The sequence below is a fragment of the Leiobunum rupestre genome, chromosome 6, assembly GCF_980474605.1.
Source record: "Leiobunum rupestre chromosome 6, qqLeiRupe1.1.hap1, whole genome shotgun sequence".
NCBI lineage: Eukaryota > Metazoa > Arthropoda > Arachnida > Opiliones > Sclerosomatidae > Leiobunum > Leiobunum rupestre.
In genome coordinates, this window is record NC_143389.1 from 41,199,673 (window position 1) to 41,213,374 (window position 13,702).

Sequence of the window (13,702 nt, forward strand, 5' to 3'; positions counted from 1 at the left end):
GAAATGGGAGGAGGAAGTCGCTGCGCATCCGAGTCTGACGCATTATAGATCCAAAGAACGATATATTCGAATGGTGTTAGTAACCAGTTACTATTTCAGGCGCGAAGTGGATCGCTCCACGCAGCGAAGCGACTTTCGGAGGTGTTTGGGGAGGTTCCCGCCTGCCTGGTCTGGCCTGAAGAGGAAGAGACCTTAGCGCGCATCCTGATAGTGTGTTCGTGATTTAGGACCATCCATGAAATCGTACCAAACACCGCAGCCCTTGCCGGTCGCTTAGCGCTGGACGAGGACCACACTACCGTCTACCTACCCACTACCAAGGCCATTCTTAAGGCCTGGTGGTGCGACAGGTGCGCGAGGAGGAATACCCGAGCAAACTGCACCACATCAAATTTATCGTAAACAGTATTCCGCCTGCAAAGTTAAAATCATCTTTTTAATTGTAGGGTTAACTAAAATTCGTATTCGTAATTTTCCACTTTTGTATTTTTTAAATTTGTGTGTATATATTAATTTTCAATCTTCAAAATTCAAACAAAATGATAATATCCTGTGAGAATAGCTCCTCTCTGATGTAAAAGGGACTCAATTTGGGAAAGGGTATGGCGTGTGGAACACTTCTACAGGAGTTTGTAGGTCAAAAATAGACCAAACAAGGCTTTGTATTTTCGAAATATCGCATTACGTATCCTTGTCACGAAATTCCCGTTAATCAACGTTCATAAATTATTTTGATTAAAATCGTCTACGGGGCAGGGTTTCTGAATTTATCTCATTTGGGATTACCAGTAGATGGAATTACTTTCGTTTAAGCGGGAATGGGCGACGGGACGTTTTACGCCGGCGATTAATAAGTATATTTGGGAAGAGGAGAGAGAGAGAAGGGCCAGTTAATGGTTGTCATGACAACACCACGCGACCTGTTAAATCCCTTTTCGGCGTGTTTATTTTGTTGCCCTGCTTAGGGAAAAAGTTTTTCGGGCGTCGGTGGAGATTTTAATAGGATAAGCTTGTTCGGAGTACGCGCGCCTCCAGTCTGGCACGAAACCCCCTCCCTAATAGGTGTTAGCCTGGCTTAGCGCCCAACCCAGCGTCTAATGGAAAGTAATCTCCGTAGAACCAGTCAACCGCCCACCAAATGCCGGGTCAAAAGTGACGGAGACGGTAAAGTCTGTTCCGGTGTTTGCGCGTATACTGTTAGGATTAGTTATACATGTATCTTTTACGCCGTTAAACTTATTCTCGCGGCGTATAAATCGTGGTCTGTTGACAGCGGTACGGACACGCGCGAGATACTCGGTTCTTTTAGTTTCGTATGGTCAAGATATTGAGGCGGATATCTCGGCTAATTCTTTGTAATTAAATTATACTCAATGCCAGAAAACTAAAACGAATGGAATATAATTAATTACATCGAAAAACGGTTTTTGCTACGTTATTTGTTTTTAATTTGCCCTAAGACACGCGCATTAACTTCTTTGTCTGTGTACAGGGTGTCTCAATTTGTCCGTTCGGGGTATTTTTGTCAGAAATGTGAAATACAGAGGTTTACACTTTTTATGACTTGATAATAACGAAGACCAAAATTAAATGATAAAATTTCTTAAAAATGGTATTGAGTAATTTATAGAGTATTAACGTTTATGCTATTGAAATCTACGTTTTTCGCTTGGAAAAAAAATGCTGAATTTATACAAACATTGGTCGAATTCAGGGCGGGGGAAGAAATGCTTCTTCGATTTTATTTAAATGTTATTCACTTGAAACACGCGCCTCGCTACCCTAATTCGACGAATACTCGTCATTAAGCCTAGTCATGGTTATTATATTATTAGCTTACCTGATTATCTCTTTTATAACCATACAAATACCTGAAATTAGGTATCACTACACTTCTTTCACGAAGAACATTATAATTACTTTAAAATATTAAGTACGATACGCTCGGTACGATAACAAATTGAGGTTTTTAAATCCATTGTTTTATAAGCCTATTTTGCGCGGGAAGATCGCCTATTTGTTGCTATGACGACGCATTCTTTTCGCGTCAAACCTCGAGCCAATGAATTAGAAATGTCGTGTTATGTCTTACACTTGACGTAGTTAAGCCCCGCCTTTTTCTCGGCGCGCTTTCGTATCACCATCCCAATGGAACCTAGACCTATACATTTCTTAATTCTTGATGCGTATAAACAAAGAAAAGTGTGGAGCAACTGCGTTTCGACGTGTACGTTCAGAATGATCTCCGAGAGAATGTTTAAGCTCAATCTGGAAAAGGGATGTATTCTATTCCTCGTTTTGATATTCCGTTTAGAGAACTTTGAAATTCCTTTGTTCTCTTATAATTGCGTCGCGAGCTGTAAATAATAGGACGACTACGGAGAAGGGGAAAGAACAGTGACGGGGGGACTCTGGTCTTAACGCGACACTCTTAAAAATAATATTTATATTCAAATGAGGTAAAGAGCGTGATCTGTTTCAAAGGTGCAAAGGTACGGTTATCCTTCGTTTAATCTAAATGATATTTCGCCGCTGCGAAGTATACGCGCTTTGTATTTACTCCGCAATGTCCCCTCAACAACAGTACCGAATGAGGTCAACGAGGCCATTCGCCTATGAAGGAATAAGTAGCCGCACGGTGCAACTACGTGACTTCGGTGGACAAGTTTAGAATTTGTATTTAGTTATTATTATGTAAAGAGAGTATTTTTATTTCAGACCTCGAAACTTAACCAATAAAATTGGTTAAATAATGAGGAAGATATTTACAACCGGCGAAGTCACCGGCGAAGTCACCTTTTATTGGTAATTAATATTATAACAAAGTCACTTTTTATTGGTAATTAATATTATAACAAAGTCACTTTTTATTGGTAACTAATATTATAACAAAGTCACTTTTTATTGGTAATTAATATTATAACAAAGTCACTTTTTATTGGTAACTAATATTATAACAAAGTCACTTTTTATTGGTAATTAATATTATAACAAAGTCACTTTTTATTGGTAACTAATATTATAACAAAGTCACTTTTTATTGGTAATTAATATTATAACAAAGTCACTTTTTATTGGTAATTAATATTATAACAAAGTCACTTTTTATTGGTAACTAATATTATAACAAAGTCACTTTTTATTGGTAATTAATATTATAACAAAGTCACTTTTTATTGGTAACTAATATTATAACAAAGTCACTTTTTATTGGTAATTAATATTGTAATAAAGTCACTTTTTATTGTTAATTAATATTGTAACAAAGTCACTTTTTATTGGTAATTAATATTATAGCAAAGTCACTTTTTATAGGTAATTAATATTGTAACAAAGTCACTTTTTATTGGTAATTAATATTATAACAAAGTCACTTTTTATTGGTAATTAATATTATAACAAAGTCACTTTTTATTATTGGTAACTAATATTATAACAAAGTCACTTTTTATTGGTAATTAATATTATAACAAAGTCACTTTTTATTGGTAACTAATATTATAACAAAGTCACTTTTTATTGGTAATTAATATTATAACAAAGTCACTTTTTATTATTGGTAAATAATATTATAACAAATCCACTTTTCAGTGGTTCCCAAAATTTATAAATAATCGAGTTGCAATTAATTCCGTTTAAAGAACATGCCTTTACTATTTCCTTTATATTTTTAGGATTTGCTTTGACTACTTGAACACTACTTATGGTTCCTTGGGTATTAGTTTAACTGATTATTATTGACAATCTTCTATGCGAAATATAGAAACCACAATTTTTAGTAGTATTTAGTTACGTTCTAGCCTACGTAAAGCTTTGCAGGAGGTAATATAAGTTTGAAAAATACCGTTTAGAAAAGGCGACCATCGTTCTTTGAAAATGAGGGCAAACCTTTTGAGTAAATACGACGTTGGCGATGTTCGTAGTAAGGCTTATCATATTAGGAGAGAAAAATCTTCATTGGCGCGGGAACGACGGATCCGAGGCCCGGGAAACGAGCAAATTAATTTGAAGTTCGGCCGGCCGGTCGAAGCGAGAGCTTCAATTTTAATTATATCAAAATTAATGAGCTTGAGACGCGAAACCGCGTTCTTCGGCTTTATTACGATTAGCATTTTAAGCCGTTAAACGATTTTCCAACCCTTACTGCTTTTTCGGTTGAAGACTTACGTAATCTACGGGAAAAAACCCGTCATATTTCGTTTTTTTTTTTAAATTTATTGTTTATTAATTTCGATGTTTGTTTTATGAGAGATGATCATAACCAACGCCAAATGCAATTGTTAAATTTCACTATTTGTTTCACAATATATAAATTTATGATTTATTCGATAATACGCTTTTTGGTGGACGAAAAGACGCAAATCCAAATGTCGCGTTCACTGAAATATCCTTAGATTATAAAACACATTCTTCAATTAGTATTCCAACCACCATTATTACTACACCGTATCCCTCAATCTAAAAGTTTCGACCTATTTTCGTAGACCCTTTAAGGATAGTTTAATATTAGAGACGAGATACTTTATGACTAAATTTTTTTTAAATTAAAATAACCAAATTATAACATCATAATTTTATTCAATTAATTTTAAAAATGGCGACTTTCGAACCGAGGTTCCTTTTCGAGCCGTTGTTTCATACCTACGTTTTCAGTAGGTATGAAACAACGGCTTGAAAAGGAACCTCGGTTCGATTCAGTAGGTATGAAACAACGGCTTGAAAAGGAACCTCGGTTCGATTCAGTAGGTATGAAACAACGGCTTGAAAAGGAACCTCGGTTCGATTCAGTAGGTATGAAACAACGGCTTGAAAAGGAACCTCGGTTCGATTCAGTAGGTATGAAACAACGGCTTGAAAAGGAGCCTCGGTTCGATTCAGTAGGTATGAAACAACGGCTTGAAAAGGAACCTCGGTTCGATTCAGTAGGTATGAAACAACGGCTTGAAAAGGAGCCTCGGTTCGATTCAGTAGGTATGAAACAACGGCTTGAAAAGGAACCTCGGTTCGATTCAGTAGGTATGAAACAACGGCTTGAAAAGGAACCTCGGTTCGATTCAGTAGGTATGAAACAACGGCTTGAAAAGGAACCTCGGTTCGATTCAGTAGGTATGAAACAACGGCTCGAAAAGGAACCTCGGTTCGAAAGCTCGCCATTTTAAAAATTAATTGAATAAAATTATGATCTTATAATTTTGTTATTCTAATTAAAAAAATTTTTTAGTCTTGAAGTATCTCGTCTCTATTATTATATATTTTGAAACCGAAGAGTATATACGTAGAGTTTGCGCGTGGCATGACGGCAAAGAAAAATGAGCCGCGCTAGCCCCGTGACCCCGGAAAACGCGCGGATTTAGAATGAAAGAAAGGGATTTATTATCGGATATATGTATGGAAAAGTCGGGTTCTCCCCGGCATAATTCCGCGCCACTTTATTGAAAGCGAGGGGTTTTGCGGCAGATTTCTTCGCAAGCGGAGGACGGCCAAAGTTGGCAAAAGGGAACTCAACCGGAAGAGAAGCGTTCTCGGCGATAAGGTCGGCGGGGGTGGCCGCGGCGAAAAGGCCTTTTTAAAAACAGGCCCGCGGAACTTTAAAAGGGCCTCGATTATTGGTTTCCAAGGCGACCGTCTTTACACATCCTCGCGGGCCGTCTCCTCCGCAAATTACTCTTTATTAAAGACATTTCGAGAATCGTAGAGATACCACCGCGCTCCGTCTACCATCCCTTCGTCTTTTCTCCCTTTTTCACTTGACTTACGCTCGTTCTCCAACGTCGTAGCCCGTACCTCTTCCGAGGGCATTTAGCTACTGTCGAGATATAGACGTTTTTGGTCGTATAAGAGAGGCGTGTAAAATCCGGGGGCTGATTTGTCGGCTCCATTAAAACTTACGACACTGAGTCTACTCTCTCGGCGGCCACATTATACTGGCAAATTCTCTTATCACGACCCGCCGAAGCTTAGTAATAGTTTTAAACGCGCGCCAATGAAAATACTTTGCCAAAAATAGTTTTTAGCGAACCTATACAAAAGTTTCGAAATATCTTTTATATTTGGGAATTATTCCTAATGTAGGTAGGTTTTTTTATTGAAATTCGTTACCTTATTAATTCCATTCGCCGAATGTAATATAATCTAATCTAATTTAAAACTTAAATGATTTAGAATGAAATAGATTGATTTTGCGAAGACTTGGAAGGTGGTCCAAAGGTCAGTGGGTTAAAATTTCCTTCCCTCGACGGAAAACGAGTTTTCGCAAGATAGGGGTAGGAAATTTCGCCCACTCATCTTTGTAATCGATCTATTACGGAGTCTCTACGGGGAAAACCAAGCTACATTTTTTATTTCCATACCGAATTTATTTTAAATCCTCCGTATTTTTTACGCGTTTTTACAATTTTGCAGTTGGTAGCTGGTAATTTGAAAACAATAGAAATCGTGTCACGGAAAAGATCTAAAACATTACATTTTACATTTTTCATCGATTTAGGCCCAAAAACAAGGCCATTCTTTCCGCGTTTCAAAAAGAAGCTTCTTTTAGCTTACACGGAAAGCCAATTTGACCATCTGAATTTTTTGTTCGCGACTCTTATTGTTATTACCGTCTGCCGAATACCGTACCGAGAAACGTGCATCTATTCCACCTACTCCGAAACAGAAAACAAAGACGGCCGGCCAACAGCGAGATCGTAGTCGAGTCTGGCAGCCTTCTTTTCTTTCTTCGCGATATCGTCCGCACCCGGGAACGGCGCTGTACGCGAGAATTCTAAGCTTATCATTCCAAACGCGATAGTCTTACGTAATATTCGTAAAAACAGAAATAAACCGCTCACGCGCCTCGGCCAATGGTTTCGAGTCAGGTTCACCTGGGATTGCGGTTCGAAGTACGAGCTATAGCTGGAGAACACTTCGAGGTAATTGGCCTTTTTTACAGGCGTATCTTCAGCCTAACGCGAGTAGCCGCTCGAAGGTTTTAGGCGTTGAAAATGCCTCGACGATATCTATAGACGTATTTTTCGTTCTTAACCTCTCCAATACGTCAGAATCCGTTTCTTTTCGCCAGGTAAGCCTTTGTTGGGGTATACGTAACGCGGCTGCTTACTACCGTGTAAGGAGCAGCCACTATCGATAATAGAAGCCATTTTTTTATGGCCCGAAAAACGGTTTAGCCCTTATTTTATCGGGTTGTGCTCCGTATATCTTTGCACGATTCTTTATAGCTGGAAGAATATGTATTTCAAGCCGTCAACTAAACTTTCTTTACTAATAGGTGATTATGAAAAAGAATTGCGCGCAGAGGCTCACGGGAGTTGGTTATTTTTTGACAAAGCGTCGGCTGCTTAAATTCGTCTGCACCTACCGAGGCCCGCGGTCGTCCGCGTTTAGTAAAAAGCACCAACCATGGATTGATTGTTTGAAAAGTTAGTATTTTTCTAAAATTATTAAAAATACATAAAGTTAACAAATTTATTATATATTTTTTTTATTTCTTATAGTTCTAGACCAAGTATTGATAAAGAAACAAGCCCAATTTTAATAGAAGACACAAGGTTATATTTACATACATGTTTCCATTATTCCTGAAAATGAATTAAAATCTATTTGGATAGAATTTAAAAATATTTCATTTAATAAATCAATTACCTTAATTTAACGACTTTGCAAACTTCTCTCAAAACGAAAAACGAAAAATCCTTTCGATTGAACAATGAAATAATAGAAATCTCGCTAACCCTTGCCCAACTAGCCAGACGAATTTACAATAAGGGCCAGTTTTGATACTTTCAACTTGGTAGTACTTAACCAAATCACGTGACCACCGATATTTTTCATAATCACCTATACTCAACGCTTAAAGACTGTAAAATGCAGATATGTCATAAGTCTATTAATTTGTACCGTAAAGTACTTTAAGAAATTATTTTTTAATGAAAGCATTTAACAGAATGACGTCGAAGGTGAAGAAAATCGAATAGTGTGCGAAATTGACAGGAGTCACCGTTGGATTGGAAAAAACGCCAAGTCAAAAAGGTCCACTAAGCTTTAAAAGGGAAATATTAAAAAAAATTAGTTTGTTAATTATATTTTTTATATGAAGAATATGAATTATCATACTTATGGACAAATCTTATAATAATAATAATAAGCTGGCTAATACCCGAGGCGACTTTTATTGCGTTTAAATCAGGTGTCTGTGTTACATTATGTAGAATGATGGTGGCAAACCCTTCATACTTAATTACTATTACCATTAACGTCTACAAGTTCTTTATGGAAAGGGAAAACCCCTTTAACCAGTGCGGAGAGAACTTGCAAACTCAACGCGGAAGGAGTTACTTATGATGTAATTTTAATTGAATCGACTTACTATTAAAGTAGGGTCCATTAAAAGTACGCCACGTTAAAGCAGGTGCGACGTTTCAGCTTTAGATTAGCACGAGCGGAGTAACAGCGCCCACCACTGCCATCTATCGTATTTTGTATGGTACAAATGGTCCCATTAAATTTCGCGTACTTTTATTGAAATATTTTTAATTATTTGCAAGTATTAGCGACATTCTATTGTTTGGTGTTATTTGGAACAGTACCGCGCGAGATGGCTCATTTCGGGTGAAGGTGGCCAAGAGCAATTTGGACGAAAGGTTTTTAGGAAACGGACGGGGAAGGGGGCCTCGCGCACGTTACTGACATAACAATGACTTATGTCCGAGGCTAACTGTAAGGACGCCTTTCCCGCGTTCCTCGTCGCTACGATGGCCCCTGTATCACCTGGCAGTCGAGATCGAGGTTGGAACCTACGCCTTATCTGCCATCCACCGTACCGTCCTACGACTAGCGAACTAAGAAGTCCGTGTTTACCTTACAGTAAAAGCGCGGGAATAGCGCGGGTACCTATACTTTAACGATAGTGACGGGTAAAACTCGGTTCGTAGTATAGGTCAACCAACTATAAAAAATATGGCGATCGCGCGTCCAAAGTCTCTACGTGACCATATACATAGAAGTCCTGTATTCGCCATTTTATCTTTTTGGCTGGCTCGCTTTTTTATGACGGACCTCCATTAGATGAACGCGCCAGGCTCAACAAAGCTACGTTAAAGAACGTTTTCCCCTTTGAAAAAAAATAAATATAAATTTTTACGAGTGAGAAATTGAAGAATTGTTTGGCAAAAGCTTTATCTCAATTCGCGAGGCGAAAGTGGAATTAGGAATCATTCTTTTTTTTCCGCCGTAAATTGAACTCTTCTCGAAATTGAGCCATTTCGTTTGCTCAAGAATTTCCAAAACGATTCCATTAAATAAGTTTGTTTTGGAGTCGAAATTTTACATATCAATTACGGAGGTTTTAATAATGGATATATTGTTTTAAAATCGACTTTTACGCCGGAAATTTAAATTGGGAGTTTTCATTCTCTAGAAGTTATAAATGGAGCGCGTGTAATTAATCGTTTTTTAACGTTTTCCGTAATCTGAATAACGCTTCCCCGCTCGCGCCTTGGCCGCCGCTCGTCCTTTGATCGACTCCTCCACCCCTCCGTGGTCCCCCTCTGTGGCGGTTTCTGTAATTCCCCCCTCGCATCTTTATTTATGCCAGGCCGTAACTGGCACATGCCCATTTTGCAAAACTGCGACACCAATTACTATTATTTTTTCTTCCAATAAGCGATAATGGACGATGCTATTATTTAAGTTAGAAACCTGTAAAACTTCCAAGTAGCCACGGTTACTAAATACACGTTTTTCATCTTAAAGGGGAACGGTCAAGCTTTTCCAAATATCGCCTTATTTGCATATCAAAAGATCAAAAAGACGTTCAATATACTTACACGTACCTTATTTTGTCTTGAAAAAATAGTTTTTGGTCTAAAAAGTTGAAACGCAAAATAACGCCAAGTATTTGGGTTTGAATTTTCACCGCCATCTTAATGTGTATCGCCAGCGCCAGCAGCAACTTAGTGAGCGATTTGCGAACTATCCTAACTTTTAAAATCGCGCAATTTAGGCTTAGGTCTCGTAAAACTGAAACGCGCCGCGCGTGCAAAACAAATCTTTCGCGTCTTCAGCAGTGCGCGCTTTTATGTTGTTTTTCTGTCTCACCGATTTCTCAGCAGGTGTCGCGACGGACGCGCGCTTTTCAATTTCCCGAAATTTCTTTATTTTATTAAAAATTAACCACTCAATATTTTTTGATGCGGTTATCGCCATAAATTTTAGTTTTTAACGGGCTATAGGGCTATCTAACTGGTTAAAGCTTGACCGTTCCCCTTTAAGTAGTAGCTGTTACTGTTTTCTGCGGCACCAATCTCAATTTCGGAGGCCGATTCTTGGATTAAACGTCCAAGATATTCGTTTTTCGCAGCTTCTTAGTTAATTTAGGTCATTTTAAGGTTAGGTTAGGTTAAGGTACGGGTAAGATTAGATTAAATGGTTTGTGAAAGGATTATGAAACAATTAAAATTGGAAATAGTTGCTAAATTTAGCCACATCAAAAGGCGTGGTCAGGAGGCATGTGCCCGTTGTGTCTCCCTAAACGTATGGTTGTATGAACAATTGTTTTTTTTTTTCATTTTCTTCAATCGCGTGCCCTCCCTCCCCCCCGAACCAAAATCCTAGCAACGCCCCTGGACACACCTCCTGGAACAACCGACCCAGCAAGAGATCCGACTAGAATTTGAATCTCAGTGGCGTATCTACTGGGGGGCAATCGATTATTTCAACTTTCGAGTTCTTTTTTCCAGTCTTTGGAATAAAATCGTTTACCGATTATGTTAATGACGTATCAAGTCGATTTAAACAAAACATACGTGTTTGGCCTGAAACGCATTTCGACGTGATGCTTAATTAATTCAGAACGGGCTGACGTTTTAAGGATCAACTTTTGACGTGTATAAATTATCCTCTTATCTCTTTGCTAAATTTATTGCTCGGTTGTTTTCGCACTCGACGGAAAATGTTACGGAAAGACCGCTGTTTAACCCCGCGGTAAAATACTAACGGAAAACTTTCCGTCAATGGCGAAAAACGGTTTTCGACGCTTACTTTCAGCAAAGTTTGATTTTAGGACACCTTTGAGATTTGGCTACTTGCCCACGCTGAATTTTTTAAGGAGCTCTTGCTCAAACACCTTATTTTGCTTTTAATTACTTCACTACGCTGTTTACAACGGAACTAAATTTAACCGTACTGGTTTTTTGGAAAAAACATTGGATATCAACTTTTCTTATTGATAAAAATGACCGTAAAAGGTTAATTGGATGGGTGCGCGTAAGGACGCTTTTGACAATGAACCAAACGGACTTGTCCTCCGTCTAACTAAAGAAAGAAGAGTGGCATACTATAAAAGTAACAATTCAGCGGAAGAAATATATCTTGAAACAAAACATGATGAAAGTTCGGTAACTAGTGAAAGGAAAAAGGAAGCAGTTTCGTCTAACTTTCGACGAAGAGCGACCAAAATAAAAGAGCTAAATCAGGATTTCTCATTTTCCAAAACTTGGTCCGAACGGCGGGAGGAAATTATAGGGATAGTTACCGAGAAAGCCGAGCCCAATACGCTGTTTCCAACACGGCCTTTGAGCGAGGTATCGGGTGATCTCCGACTTTGTTCTAAGAAACGGCAAGAAGAGAGGCAGAGTTGACGTGGCTAGCTTTCTTCTATTAAAAAATAGAGAAAACTCCATCCCGGATTCGCCAAATACAACCCTAGAAAGAGCCTGAACCGAGTGCCCTAAAGAAAGCCCAGACTCTGTATATGAGTGCGTGCGGGAGGGTGCGAAGGAGAAGGTTCAATACGGGGGTACGAGGAGCCCAGGAGGAATGGCCAGTGGGCTTACCAGAAGGTAGGAAAGAAAATTCGCGGTCCTCGATCGAGTGGTATTTTTTTTTTTGAGGAAAGCAGCTACGTAACAAGGAGGGATTTCAGTCGGAAACTCACCCGAAGAGCCCGAGACAAAAAAAAGCAAAACTCTCGAAGAGATCTTGAAAATAGCCCACCCCCTCTCTAGCCCACCCCCCTCTCTAGCCCATCCTTGCTCCCGCTCTTCCGTCATTCGCTTTTCGCCTCGTTCGGCCTCTTTCATCTCCGTCATCCTCGAGAAAGTTTCAACCACGCGTATGTGGAGATCCCGGCCATGCCATGTCAGACGTTATTTAAGAAAATGGCCATTTTGAAAGAGTTTTACGATCAGAACTTTTTCGCTTTTAATCGTGGAACGTGTGTTGGTTACTCATTTCTTTTTAGATGTTAGATATTAAATTCGGTTTAAAGTACTTTCCAGAATGTTTACTCCGTAAACAAAGGAGTACATTCTTTTATCGTATTGAGTGTAGAAATAAAAACAATAACTGCGATAAGGAATTTAGATATTAACCCTACGTAATTAAACTCTAAAGACATATCCACATGTTTCAAAGATAATATAGAACTCCGCACCCTAGATTCGAATTGAGAGAGATTTCCGGTTACTTGTTTTGTAACGAAGCGATTACCCACTTCCGGCACGTGACCTCCGAAAAATCGGCTTCATTCAGTTGCTGTAGGAGCTTCATTTTTCTGGCAGGAAGTGGGTAAACGCTATTGAGCCAGCTAATTCGAATCTAGACTACGAGGTCTATATTATCTTTGCACGAGAAAACATTTTAGTTTTCGACTTTGGTTTGTAAAACACGTTGCATTTAAATTCACACACGCCACCAAAAAATGTTGAGATTTTACGATTTAACTGGCGAAAGAAATTGCAGGTAATTCTTAAAAAATAACCTTTTGAACTACAAAATATGTGGATTTATTTTAATACAGGAATTTCATATTAATATTATCATTTAGTTTTGTGTAATCAAAAAGGAGTATACAAAAATTATTAGATTTAAATACTTCGAGCTACTAACCCTCGGTCACAAAAACCCGTGGTTTTTCATAACTTATTCAACAAATCAGTGTGTGACCAACACGTTGTGGAAATATTTTCTCCATTCGCACGGAGCGATTCGGTTTGTTCGGTTTGTCCAACAATGCTGTACAAAAATGTTTGATCCGTGTGAATAGGCCCTAAAGCAATATTCACGGAAGACTCCTTCAATTTTGCCAAACATTTCTAAAGCCCAAGGCAAGAGCGGTCAGAGCTACAAACGTTGGTGTTCCACACCAAATACCTGAGGTTATTTTCCCTTTAAGAAAGAACTTTGCATATAAAACCGATAAACTGGGCTACCCGATTGATTTTATTATGATTAAATAATTAAGGTTATTAAACATTGGGCGCGAAACGTGGAATAAATTAGTCACTGTCTACAAGTTCTACCGACACGTTTTATTTATTCGGGCTTATCCTCTCATTTCTGCTTTCTTTCGAGAAGTTCGAAGAGAAGAAAAACTAATGACGAATATAAGTGAGGTCACAAAAAAACCATGGCCAACAACATCGTGTGCCAAATACTCTGGAGTCCGCCTGTTTGTTTTGAGACTGTTTCATGGCTATTATCTCTTATAGAAAGAGGTTCTGCAACTCTTATTTGATTAGCCTAAAATGTTTCAAAGCGTCTGTCGGATAATTACCGTGGCCTGTTCACAATGGCAGTAACATATGTCGCTTCAAGGATTCTGTTAGGAAATCAATCAAGCTTCGAGCGCACCTGCTACCTTCGAGGGTTGAGGTTCAAACTCTGACCTGACGAGGGTAGTAACTAAAGTAATTAGGTGTACGAA

At 38.6% G+C, this 13,702-nt stretch overlaps 1 protein-coding gene and 1 long non-coding RNA gene across 10 annotated transcripts in view; one reads left to right on the forward strand and one right to left on the reverse strand.

Annotated features, from left to right (window-relative positions):
* Positions 1-13,702, reverse strand: part of LOC149940976 (muscle calcium channel subunit alpha-1-like) — a 135,357-nt gene that overhangs the window by 70,732 nt on the left and 50,923 nt on the right. The window lies entirely within an intron of this gene.
* LOC149940978 (uncharacterized) lies at positions 2,718-7,547 on the forward strand. The gene is made up of 3 exons (XR_016481104.1): positions 2,718-2,805; positions 7,268-7,418; positions 7,494-7,547. It is a non-coding gene; the product is annotated as an uncharacterized LOC149940978 (long non-coding RNA).